The following is a 14,010-nucleotide window of genomic DNA, read 5'->3' on the forward strand; positions in this document are numbered from 1 at the left end:
CACTGTTCCCTTACCATTAGAACATCCACCACACACTGCTCAGACTGAAAATGTAATGTCACACAATTCAGTCTGGATCACACCCAGTTGCTTAGCAGGCACATCTGGGAAATTGGCATGCACTTTATAACCTGGGTCCAGGGCCCCCCAAAGCCTCTAGTAATGTCCACGCTTAAGCTGGGTACACATCTATACAATCCCTGGGTACTTGTTTCCTAGCACAGCCACAAAGATCATGATCGTGGGCATCGTGAGGAAAAAATCGGGGGCATCGCGGCCATCGCATGCACTAAAAAATCGGGTGCGATGGCCGCGACGCGATGCCCGCGATTTCCCTATAGGGAACAATGTTAAATGCCTCAATTTAGCCGCGATGCCCCCGATTTCCCATAGGAAACAATGTTAAATGGGTCAATTTACCCAAATCATCATAGGGAACAATGGTAAATGGGCCAGAAAGCCCCCAAAACACCCCTGAACAGTGAAATGTCCCCCCAAAAGTAGTTTACGCCACCCCACGATCAACGTGAACCCGAAGCGTGGCGAGCGCAGCGAGCCCGCGAGGGGCGGCGGTACGCGTCCTCCGACCTTTTCATACCCCCACTATCCACGTCGGCGTGGAGTTGAGAATAGAATAGTGTGGCGAGCGCAGCGAGCCACCGAGCCCGAAGCGTGGCGAGCGCACGCGGATACCTGTGAAGCCCGCGAAGGGAAGCGTTTACCTGTGAAGGTATCCGCGTTCCCGCGCGGGGCTCGCTGCGCTCGCCACACTATTCTATTCTCAACTCCTCGCCGACGTGGATAGTGGGGGTATGAAAAGGTCGGAGGACGCGTACCGCTGCGCTCGCCACGCTTTGGTTTCACGTTGATCGTGGGGTGGCGTAAACTACTTTTGGGGGGACATTTCACTGTTCTGGGGTGTTTTGGGGGCTTTCTGGCCCATTTACCATTGTTCCCTATGATAATTTGGTGAAATTGCGGCATTTAACATTGTTTCCTATTGGAAATCGGGGGCATCGCGGGTACATTGAGCCATTTAACATTGTTTCCTATGGGGAAATCGGGGGCATCGCGTCTGGACCATTTAAGCCTTTTTTAGCCGCATACGACGCGACCGACCCGATTTTGACTGTTTTCAATGCATTTCAATGGGAAAATCGGGGGCATCGCGTCGGTCGCGTCGTATACCACTAAAAATGACACCCGATGGCCGCGATTGTGGCCGTGCTAGGAAACAAGTACCAATCCCTGTTTTCTTGCGAGCCGACACGCGCTTACACTCACACCTACAGTATACAATTTTACTTGTGACGTCCGATCTACTCCCGTCCAAACAATCGCAAGAAAAAGATTGTACCAGCGTACACACTCTCTCCATTCGGGCTATTGACACGTCATATATAAACAACATTATCATAATGGGCTGGGTTACGGGCATACCAAAACAAAGAGGCGTGAGTACAAAACCTAAACAAAAGTGATTTCTTTTTTACATCAGTACATTACAACGTACGTTCATTCGTTCCATTCGTTTTCTATCACTCCCATCATGAGCTTGAGGAAAAGAAAGGTTCGTGCTTGCATTCTTGCTGCTATGGCCACAACATTGCAGTCTATAAACACCCCTGCTGCACAGGTACTTGTAGTGCCACGTAAAAATTAAGTCCGGCAAACCGCTCTAAAGAAGGGTGTAGCTGGCCGTCTACATGTAGACAGCTGGTGGGGTGACTAGGGACAGGCGTATGGCAAACCGCTATAAAGATGGAGTGCACATCTACATGTAGACAGGTGGCAGGTCTACATGTAGACAGGTGGCAGGTCTACATGTAGACAGGCGGCAGGGTGACTAGGGACAGGTGTACGGCAAACCACTATAAGGATGGGGTGCGCGTCTACATGTAGACAGGTGGCAGGTCTACATGTAGACAGGCGGCAGGGTGACTAGGGACAGATGTATGGCAAACCACTATAAGGATGGGGTGCGCGTCTACATGTAGACAGGCGGCAGGTCTACATGTAAACAGACGGCAGGGTGTCTAGGGACAGACATACGGCAAACCACTATAAGGATGGGTTGCGCGTCTACATGTAGACAGGCGGCAGGGTGACTAGAGACAGGTGTACGGCAAACCGCTATAAAGATGGGGTACATGTAGAACGCTTCTTGTTTACATGCTGTGCTGTAGGAGAGATCATGCAGCTAGTCAACGCCCACATGGGCGTTCCAGCTTTGGGAGTATAAATCGCAAGAACGGGCAGCATATCGATCGAACGTGCATGCACACTGCACTTTTGTTCCGATATGGGACCGTCCGGTCAGATGAATGACAGCACTGAACCTTTGACCAAACGAGTATGAACAGACAAGACCAGTTTTGGCCATTTTATCGATCGTAGAGCAGGAATCAGGACAGCGTACACACCTATACAATTGAACCGCTGTTTGTCCCAGATTGGTAGAACTGCCCGATGATTGTATAGATGTGTACCCAGCTTTAGAACGGCCCGGGGGAGTCAATGTGACTGACTGAACAGATCGCCTTTTTGTATGCGTCTAACGGAGAGAACTTATCACTGTAACTCCATGTAGGGATGGCCATCGACCATCGATGATTCAAAATCATCGATGGTTTATGGACGATGTTGAATACTTTTGCCATCGATGGGGGAGAACCAGATGGTTTCCCTCCATCGATGGCACAGCAAAACAATGTTCTGCTTTTCTTTTTAAGTGCCGGGACACGGAGCATAACTCCGCCCCCGACAACTGTGAAGCCCCCCCCCCCCCGTGTTTTGATTGGCCCACAGGCCAATCAATCAAACACAATGGATGACCATCGATATGTAAGAATACATTGCATACATACTAATTGCATAGTTTAGCACTATCGATGGCCAGTTGCAGAATTGCCATCGATAGCAACCATCGATGGCAATGGCAACGATGGCCATCCCTAATACGATGGCCATCCCTAATTCCATCCCGTTATTTGACCACAGGATTCACCAATTAAGCGCATAATTACCATTACATCACTGGCTTCATACAGGTGAGGCACTCATTACTATGGCACTGTCCTTATGTGACCTTGCAGTATAGAACAGGCATAGTTTATAGTACATAATAACCTGGCGTGTATACATTTCTGCCTGCATGCCGCTGAGTGATGGAGTTATTGTGACAGACACACCTGGGCTACCCTGTTCCCAGACTGAATGAAAAGAATTAATGTGATTTTCTAATGACCTTTAAGACGCTCAGCGAAGGTCACCGCCCCCTCTCTGGCTCCTGAAGTCTTCTCATTCGCTTTTCATTTGCTTGTGGACCACGGCCAATAATGAATTCTCTCCATCACACACGTGATTCAGCTTTTTATACAGCCGAGCCCAGCCACCCATCCTGCAGAGAGGAAAAGAGCAAGTTTTAATGATGGGTTTACGGTAACTTTACATCAGAATCAACATTCCATCCAGCAGTACAGAGTCCTTATAGGGACTGAGGCAAGTCACGCTACACAGTCCAATACTGCGCTCTCACAATTGTCTCATAACAAAATCAGTAATCGGGAATTTTGTGCCTGATTCAGGTTCACTCGCAAAGCACATTTGGTTTGCTAGTGGGCAAAACCATGGGGGTTATTCTGCTTGATTCGCTCGGATGCATATTCGCATACACATGCACAGAAATGTGCAAAGAGAAAGCGTCGGCCCCGTGCGAATGCACACGACCATCCGAACGGACCTGACAAAGGTCCCTTGTGCACTGCAGGTGGGGCAGAGAGTTAGATTTGGGTGAGTTATTTTGTTTCCGTGCAGGGTAAATACTGGCTGCTTTATTTTTACACTGCAATATACTGTAGATATAAGTTTGAAGTACACACCCAAATCTAACTCTCGCTGCACATGTTACATCTGCCCCACCTGCAGCGCACATGGTTTTTACCGTTAGCAAACCAAATGTACTTTGTGAATTAACCTGAATCACCCCCTTTATTCCAACAAAACTTAACATCCTAGATATCATACAGTGATACTCATTTCAGATTTAGTTTTCCTATTACATCTTCTGCCCTCCTCCTAATACTGTATGTAGGAGGCACAAAAACACATACCTCAGAAAGGAATTCAGGACTCCCGTGCAGCCTTGCTGTGTACATCCCTCAAAAAGGGGCATGGTATTGGAAAATGGCTTTGTGGAAACGCCCGCAATTGCAAGCCACGCCCCCATTCCCAGTCACTTTTGGGACATGGCACTCCCCCAGCCCCTCCGTCTGCAGTGATTAGACACTGTGAGCATTCACACAGCGTCTAATCACCACTGATCTGCTAAGCAGAGCAGCGAGTGCCCAACTGTTCTCCACACCATGGAACAGTGAAAAAACAGTAGGGAGGTATGAAAGATAACAGTCCAGGCTTTAGTACCATGACTAAGTACCTAAGTTATTTTGATTTAAAGATCTGTGTGGAGGCCTGGATATTACTAAAACCTGGACTGTTCGTATGCCTCGAGGACCAAGGTTGGGAATGCCTGCTCTAGTGGGAAGTACTATTATTATTATTACTAGCAGTTTCTTATATAGCGCACACATATTCTGAAGCGCTTTACAGCGAATATTTGGCCAATCACATCAGTCCCTTCCCCAGTGGTGCTTACAATCTATATTCCCTACCACATCTACACACACACAGACATACACACTAGGGTTAATTTTGTTAAGATCGCGGGTGCCGGCGGGGGGGGGGGGTCACGGGAGCCAGGCGGTTTTGCGCCTTTTTGGGGGGCAAGAAGGGGGACCCGATTTCTGGGACCCTCCCGGCCATTCCGGGAGGGTAGGCAAACCTGAGCAAGCCATAGCAGTCACAGCTGCTGAAGTTCCTTATAGCTTCCACAGAAGTCCAGCAATATTATACTCCCTTTAAAGACATGAATACAGTTGTTTCAAATGAAAACTTTCCTTGGATTCTTGGTGTAAGAAAATACAGAAAAGAAGAACATAAAGAGACAGTATTGATCTATCCTGCATCTTAGATTTGTGTAGAACATGGTACACAGCTGAAAGGGTTGTTTATTAACAGAGATTGGAAGGGAGAATAGAAGAGCCCGCAGCCAATTTTTTAACTGTACACTTTTGAATGGATTTTTTTTTCAGTACAGTACAAATGTCACGCCTTGGAAGCCCCTTAGATTTCCTTTTCTTGCTAAAATTCCACCAGCCTCCCATAGCGATCGCGATGCCGGCATTTGGAATACGGACGCCGGAATCCCAACTCCGGTGTGAAGACTGGCAACGGAACTCTGACACCAATCCCAATACCGGCGCTGGAATCCTGACATTAGGTTTAGGCAGTATAGGGGAGGTTAGTATTAGGCTATAGGGGGGCAGTATAGGTGTTTGGTATAGCCGTTGATGATGTGACATCCAGGAAACTATTAGTGTCAGTATTTCAAGATGATATAGTGACAGTCTGTGCCAATTTTTTTCCCTAGACTAGAGATGGGTACACCCTGACAGGAGCCTATAGCCAGGCAAAGAAACTGGGCGCTGCAGCGGCAGTATAGACTGCACGCTGCCGACATGGCACAACAACTAGTCGACTCTACTGAAGAAGCAGGTCGACGGGCCCATGGCATCACGCAGGGAAGCGTATTATACACAAGGGCCTGACGCACTGCACTGGTCCATGTGCAGTACTGTAACACACAGCCAGACATGCGTATAGATTAATCTATATATATAGATTCTATGTGCAATGTAATTAAATTCCTGGACGGGCGCGTTACCGAGACACAACTATCGGGCATGCATATAGATTCATATGTGTGCTCGGCTGTGTCTCGGCAGCGTGACCGTCCTTTAACCCCCGGCAGGGCCAGACTGGCCATCTGGCACTTCTGGCAAATGCCAGAGGGGCTGATGGCCAGATGGGCCGATTTCTACTTAATGGGTCTCTCTTTGCACCACTGGGGTCTAGGAGTGAAGGGGGAATCACACACCGCTATTCCCCTCTCTCCTGCAAGCCAGGAGGGGTAGCGCACACATGCACCACGTGACAAAGGTCACTTGTGTGCACAAATGCCAGGGCCAACTCAGCAACCCAGTCCGTCGCTGCCCCCCGGAATTAAATTTTGACCCCACTGGGAGTAATTTACCCCTGTTTCCTGACCACTGCCTTAATGCAATCTCGCCTAGACATCTTTAATATCAGCTGGCTTCTCATTTCCCCTGCATAGGCGTCTTCTGTCCTTTCATTTCCCTGCCATTCCCCTGGTGTTTGGTACAATACCTTATTCTCACTTTCCGAGTCTTTAACAGTTCCCAGCAGAGAGTAAGAGAGACGAATGGTGCGATTACTAATTGATCAATAATTCTGGCAGTATTAATGGTGTTTGTAACTTGCCAGGGAATCAACAGTCTACAAATTGCAAGCAAAGCACCGGACCAGAGCATCTATCATTATCTTCTAATTGTCACTCCCGAGTCTGGAAACCTGGTGACTTTCTCGCTAGATGAGACAGGTCATCACGAGCAGCCAACAGGACAGATGCTCTCATATATCTACCTGGTAAGGAGCGGACAGCATCATTACTCAAATCTCCTGTCAGTGTAGCAAAGGGCTTTATCCAGGAAATACGTAACCTCATGTCCTCTAGGGAAGGGAGACCTCAGCCGGCTACGCACGGTTTTCCATAAAGTTGAATTTGAAAACTCTGGGCTTGCTAATTATGCGTGCGCCTCGGCAAAAGCATCCTGATTGTTGGTTTCAAATCTCCCACTGTATGTGTATACTAGTCAGTGGCTATAAACTGATCAGCCAGGCAATAGGGTTTCTCTTTCGTTTTGTGATTACATATCGTAATCAGTTGCAAACTTCAATATAGTGCTTAAACCATTAGAAAGTGTGAACTCTGTTTATTATCAGCCACCAACTAAGCCTTTAAAGTAACAGGTGGATTGTATAGCCTAAACCCCAGGATCTAGCCTGTCCGTCACAGGGACATTCAGGCCCTAACAGCGTAACCCTTGACCCCAAAACTTCTAAACCCCCTCCCTAAACAGGGACATTGGAAACAGTGGGACAGTCATATATGTCAGGGGACAAGGCCAAGGGACCCCACTAGGGGAATCAGTATACTACCAACCTCAGCAAGAGATTCTGTATACAACCTACCTCAGCGGAGGTAGTACAAGAGGACACAGTGCCCGTGGGGCACAGATACTTTAGTGTGACCCAATACATGTCTATATGTTTATATGTTTGTGTGTCAACGTCTGTAAACGTCTGTCTAGTACCTATTTTATCTTAAACCTAATAAAAGTTAAATTTTAGACTTAAACAATTCACCAAGAGGTGAAGCACCCCACCCCTTATTTCGATGTGCAACTAGTATTCTCCCACTTGACTGACCCAGCCCCCCTCAAAAAATGTACCCTCACAGGCAGGCCCTCACGATAGAGCCACCGGAACCATTGGGAAAACCCCCCCAAACCTCCCCCCCCCCCTTTTTTTGAGCTAGCACTTAATATCCCACCCATATTTAACCTCTGACCATTCTAAACTCAGATTGAAGTTTCCAACTGATTACGATATGTAATCACAAAACGAAAGAGTGCCCCAACAAAAGAGAGAGTCGTTCCTTCTTTTCTTTCTACAAACTTTTACTCTCTAGGGTGCACCTCCACATCTGCGATCTATAAGGGAACCCCCTGTTCTCAGACCATTCACTTATTGTGGACATAAACACTTATTAATGCATATTTAGTGACTACTATACAAACCTGTGCACTGGTCCATCTCCCCATTCCCCTTTTCCTTCAAATAATAGGCAATAGGGTTTTACAGGCACCAAACGTGATCATGTTATACAGCTTTAACTAAAAGGACTATGAATCCCCAGAGCCGTTTTGAACCACTATTCACTTAAATCCCCCCAACCCACTCAGTCTGTTTGCTGTTGTTCACTTCAGTTTTACAACTAGACAGGGCTGCCATCTTGAATTTTGGGGCCCAGGACTCCTCACTTGACGTACCGTAACTCGGTTCCTGCTCCCCATCTCCTCTTACACTGAGCTGTAGCTCGGAGGACCCGAGGCGCAGGCTTCTTCAACTTAGGATGCCAGCGGCTAATTAAAATGCAGCACCGGCTGGTGAGCCAATCAGAGCTTGCATACCGGCAGCTGCCCTAATTATGACCGAATTTATAGAGCTGTTTTGTGTGAGACTTGCTAACTCGGATACAACCGTTACACTATATACATTGCATTCTGGTTGCGGAATATATTGGAAGCTTTCTAGTTTAAATACTGCAATAAGTCGCACTCAATTTGCAAACAGAGTGTAAGAGTAGCACATCATTACATCAGCTTGGCCAAGGTCTGAAAACAAGTCAGACAAAAATGTTAGCGTCCGATTTTGAGTGACTTTTTCGGGGCTGCTAAAACCGACTCTTATTACATAAGCTTAGGAGGGGGGACCCAACACCATTTAAAAAAAAAAAATAACTCTTTTACTTTTACATACATGGATCCCTGCATGCTTCTGCAAACTATGGGCAGTATGGATGGTGTAATGGTTAGCATTACTGTCTCAATACCCATGGCCCTAACTGTGCGGAGTTTGTATGTTCTCCCCGTGCTTGCTCCAGGATTTTCTACCACCTAATAGAGGTTCTGCTCTGAAGCGATGAAGCACTCCTACTTGAATAAATTGGAATTCTTCAAAAGGTGCTTGCTCCTAAAATTAAATATTTATTGGCTAAATTATATATTTTCTGACAATTTAACAACATTAGTATATTGTGAATGCGTTTCGTGTAACGTGTTGGCTTCATCAGAAAAAGTCCTTGCTTTTATCAGTAGAAATATCTTTTGATATCACAATGGACATCAGAAGGCGAGATCTGTGCGTTGTAGTCCCCTGGAGTTAATGCTGCGTGTACACATTGCCCATGCTCAGCTTTGGCGCATGTGCAGTACAATAAGATACAATCTTCAGACAGGTTTAGCTCTACATCGGCCTTTCAGGCTGAAGCAGCAACAGAATATGCAGTGATTTCTCTGTATGCACTCTGGTAAGTAACAACTTCTATTAATACTGGCAGAATTATTGATTAATTAATAATCATGCCATTTATCTCCCTTATCCTCTGCTGGCAGATGTTATGGCAGCCACGGTTTCCGTCATTGCATTGCAGCTGGGAATTAATGCATCTTTAGGGACAAGGGAGAGATAATGTACCAAATAGTCAGCTTCTATTTCTAACTGCCACTGCCCTTAGGATCTGATTGGTTGGTACTTTACCTAGTCAAGGTTTGAAACATCTACCCCACAGAAAGGCTGGGTACACACTGCCCCTGCCCTTTAGAATGTAAGCTATCACGAGCAGGGCCCTCTTTCCTCATGTGCTTTTCCTTACTTACTGTAAATCATCTTTGATGGCACCAAATCCTGCGGTTTTCTGCCTAGCTGATACCTATTCTGATGCAGCGGTGGTTATGTCCACTGTACTTGTTCTCTATTGTACTCAACTGTAACTCACTGCCTCTTTTTTGCTTATTCACTTATGTACTCTGTAACTGGGTGCTGTGGATCCCATGTGGTACCAAACAAATAAATCAATTGATTGGCTGATATATCTTGGAGTGGTCAGCGAATCGCCTGTGCACAATGTATATGTTTAGATATATCGGCCATTGTTGCAAAGCCAAAGCAATATGTCCGGGAACAACACCATTCATAGACTTATCACTGGTACACATTGGCTGATGGTCCAGCGATGTATCGACCATTCGAATAAATGGACGATATCGGCCAGTGTGCACACACTTGAAGTCAGCAATGTCCTGTTATGGTTTTATATTAACCCATGTTCAAGAAAGCCACCCGTATGTTGCAAATCAGCTAAGATCACAAAAAGGGCCTAATTCGGCGGGCATCGCTAATCTGAGCACTTGCAGGGACTGCGAGCAGAAAGCTATATTTTTTCCATACCTTTAACTACACACATTTTTCACAGACGCTCTATAGTCTGCTTCAGTATCTGAGCTGTGGCGATCATTTATTAAGCCCACTGCACAAGTAGTGCTAAGCCCCTTGACCTTTCTCCACTGCCCAGCACATATAGAGGGGTACATCCCCTCCAAGCTGGGGGTCATTTATACAGCCTAGAAGTATAAACAGATGTACCGAACGGCCGAAGAGGTGCTGAAGGTGCAATGTAAAATGGAACATCAAAGTCTGAACTGCAAGCACTTTGGTTTCACCCTTTTCATTAAAACACATCTTCCAATGTTTGTTCTCAAACGCTGCTTTTTCAGCCCGAGCTACGGCCTAAATTAACCATGAGAGTGAGGGGACTTCTGGGCTCTCTTTGTTACATGTCAGAGGCAGAACTCTGGGAGGCAATGAAGTCATCTTCCGCCAGGCTCCTGCTCCCAAGGGGGCACCTCTTCTCCACTGTGAGTTTGAATCAGTTAATTGAAAGCCGTTGATATCGCTTCTGTGGCTGTCTCCTCCTCCTAGCAGGACCATAGATGTCACACACTCTTTATTCTAAACATAATATCCATAACATACATACATACATGCATACATATATTTATATAAGATGGTGAGTGTGTGTATTGGGGGGGGGCACCAGTATTTATCTTGCCTCCGGGCAACTGGGACGAACTTACGCCACTGTTACATGTGGTAACTCAGTGTCTGGGGAAGCACAAAATGGGTCTGAGGCCACGGGCTCCTTCTGTAAAGGGGAAATGATGGTTTGCTCTCCAAACATAGAGGAATGTCTACGCTCCACCCCTCATAACATACTAACATCATAGAAACATAGAACTTGATGGCAGATACTAATGAAATCGGCTTATCTAGAATGTCATACCTCCCAACTGTCTCACTAATTGGAAACTGTCCTGCTGTCCTGCCTACGGGTCACGGGAGGGGGAGGTGGGTTGGGCAGTGATCCCCACTGTTCATCTTTGCCGGTGATCGCTGGTGCCGGTGATCAGTGGATAGAAACCATGCGCACGACGTCTATCAGTGCAGAGAGGAGAGCCGGGGGCTGTCCAGCTGCTCAAGCAGCGCTGGGTGCACCCCTAGAAATCACGAAAAACAGGGGTCTCATCTCCCAGCCACGCCCCCTTTATATGTAGCCTTGTCCCTCCAGCTGAAGCCCTGCCCACTTTTTGGGAGTGCCTGCGTCATTGGTCCACCATGTCCCACTACACTAAATGTAAAGGTTGGGAGGTATAAATATGCACTTTTTTTTTTGTACAGTTTGGTCCCCTCAACCCAACTGGATCTTACAGAAACACAGCATAAAGGCCCGTACACACTGGGTGATTTTGAGCTGAAAGCCGCCCAGTGTGTATTGCCCAGCAGTGATGCGCGCTCCCACATCAGCGCCGGGAAAACCGCTCATCTGCTTGTATTACCAGCAGATGAGCGGCTTTGTGGACGGCTTTGCAAAGCCGCCCACCCACCCCCCACACTGACAGCGCCGTGCAGGGGGAAAGCCAATTAGTGTGTATGCACTGAGCGGCTTTCCCCCCCCAGCGATGACAGCGGTCATCGCTGTCCATACACGCTGGGCATAATCGCCCAGTGTGTATGGACCTAAGAATTCTCTTTTTATCTTTGCCTGTACAAACCTTTGTTCCTCCAAGAACACACAAGACCTCTATGCCGCAGTGTTTCCCAAACTCGATCCTCAGGGACCCGACACAGTTTATATTTTCCAGGTCACCTGTGGATTTTTAAAATGTGACAGTTGGTGATACGCAGTGACCCACCGGGTGACCTGGAAAATGTGACCTGTCTGTGCTCCCAGTTCAGGAACCACTGATCTATGGTATAAAATATTTGAGCACTGGTGCAAACCGAATTGCACAGTAAAAACCAAGCTACTGTAATTCTGTATCGCAGTTTTCATGTTCTGGACATTGGATATATCTTTTTGTTAGGCCTGTTTTATTTTTGTGCTATCATTTAAGCTGAGGAACCGGCAGGACAACACATATGTACAGGCCTTCTGCTGAAAGAAGTCATGGTTAAAAAATAGATTTTCCTATTATAACGCCTTCCTGTGATACAGGAACAACCTGTTTAAGCTACATTTAATGGAGGCGAGGGAGGACCAATTACAATGCACATCTCCTGACTGCAGCTTCTCCTCACACCGCCGACTCCGGCAGTGAGGAAAACATAGGCGACTCCGCATAGCAGGAACAGCCTGTGGAGCCTCGTCTAAGCGAAGGGGACAAATTACATTAGATGTTTTCCTAGGTGGTAATGCAGCTTTAAAACAAACAAAAATTGCATAAAAAGTCACAAATGTAACAACATTACCCCATTACCCGCACACTGTAACAAATTTCAAAACCGAAATGTCACGAATAATCACTGAATACAGAGGACAGCAGTAATAGTCATCAGCACTGGCATCAAATAGAAGTGAGAATGATGCATAGAGGTACAGTATATATTCTATAACCGAGAGAGGAATCTATGACAGGACTAATCTGTCTGAAGTGCAACGTATATACCTTATGTTCGGTTAGACAATGGACGTTTAAATATCTGAGCACAGCAGAAAGTATCAGTCTTCACGTGTCTGCTGCCAAGTGCTAATTGTGGGAAATGGATGATACTGATGGGGCCGGGACAGCTGGCAACAGCCTTTAATCGCTATCATTATATTAGTCAAAGTACTACTTCCAACTTTCCCCAGCAGTGTTCCCTGACCTTGCACCTTAATGAAAGGTTCTCAGACAGGATATTAGCGGTCACTGGGGGAGGCGAATTGGCCAATATTTGTGGGGAAAAAAAAAGTCCGGTGACATCTAGGTGAATAGTTAATTAGCTGCTAGATGAAACGGTTCTGGTATTGATGATAGACAATGTCTAGGTCGACCGTCACTAGTTCGACCACTAATGGATGACAGTGACTAGGTTGACACATAAGTATGGTCAACATACCCTAGGTCGACATTGACAGAAGGTCAACACAAGCTTTAGGTGGACATGGTTTGGCATTTAGATGTTCAACACCTGAGGTATGCATTAAGTTAGACAACGATGCCTCTATCAGAGTCATCCTCCATTTTTGTCATAATCAGGGGCATTGACCAGATTCTGAAACATCTTAAACGTATGCGGTCATCCTTAGGTGCTGCTCTTGCACACGCTAAACAGTCATAATTTAAGAATCTCATCTCCACCCACCCTTCAATGCCCTGGCGCCACTTTGCCACTGTCAACTCCCTCTGCCCAACAACATCTCATCTTCCCACCTCACCCTCTGCAGTTGACTTTGCCACTTAGTTCACATCCAAAATGTAGTCAGTACATCCAGACATCACATCCCACCAAACCACCAGCAACTACCTTTCCCTTACTCCTCCCCATCCCTCTTACTATCTCTGATATCCTACTCCCTTGTATCTGGTGAGGAAGTCATGACCCTCATATGTTACTCTCCCACTCTATCTCCATAAGCCATCATTTTGCTGTCGACTCAGGGGTTCCCCTCAGATTCTGGAGCCCCTAGGCAGCTGTCTAATGGTAGAATTGGCCCTGCACACACCGCTCCATGTCCCATGTCTGTATAGGGCTTGGCAGACATTAAGCAGTGGACAAGGACATGCACTTCCATAGCCAAACTAATGCTTTTAAAGGGTTATCCACTGAGGACAGTAGGCATATAGAGTATGAAGTGTCAGTTGCAAAAGTCATCATGTGCGCAACGGACAGATAACCTCAGAACATCCAGCCAGAGACTCGAGGGACTCCAAGAATGGGCATGAAGTGATGGAATCCTGTGACAATCCAAGGAATTCTGGGGCCATTAAAAAATGATGTCTGTGGCAAAACAAGACGGTACTCTTTACTTAGTTGGGCGCCCGTCGCGGTCATCGTGGGTACATTTATGTCTGGCCGCGACGCGACCGACGCGATGCCCGCGATTTCCCATTGAAACCCATGTTAAACATGGAAATCGTGTCGGTCGCG

At 46.7% G+C, this 14,010-nt stretch overlaps 1 protein-coding gene across 5 annotated transcripts in view; it reads right to left on the reverse strand.

The window, feature by feature from the left end:
- Positions 1-14,010, reverse strand: part of LOC146035936 (leucine-rich repeat and fibronectin type III domain-containing protein 1-like protein) — a 425,701-nt gene that overhangs the window by 230,643 nt on the left and 181,048 nt on the right. For 4 of the 5 annotated variants that reach the window (XM_083159657.1, XM_083159653.1, XM_083159655.1 and 1 more), the window contains exon 2: positions 3,248-3,400. The gene's annotated coding sequence lies outside the window, so the exon portion shown is untranslated. Of the gene's footprint in view, positions 1-3,247; positions 3,401-4,112; positions 4,136-14,010 lie in introns of those variants that run through there. The other variant, XM_083159656.1, reaches the window with a different exon arrangement.

This window comes from Crinia signifera, chromosome 9 (genome assembly GCF_055691185.1).
Source record: "Crinia signifera chromosome 9, ASM5569118v1, whole genome shotgun sequence".
NCBI classification, from domain to species: Eukaryota; Metazoa; Chordata; class Amphibia; order Anura; family Myobatrachidae; genus Crinia; species Crinia signifera.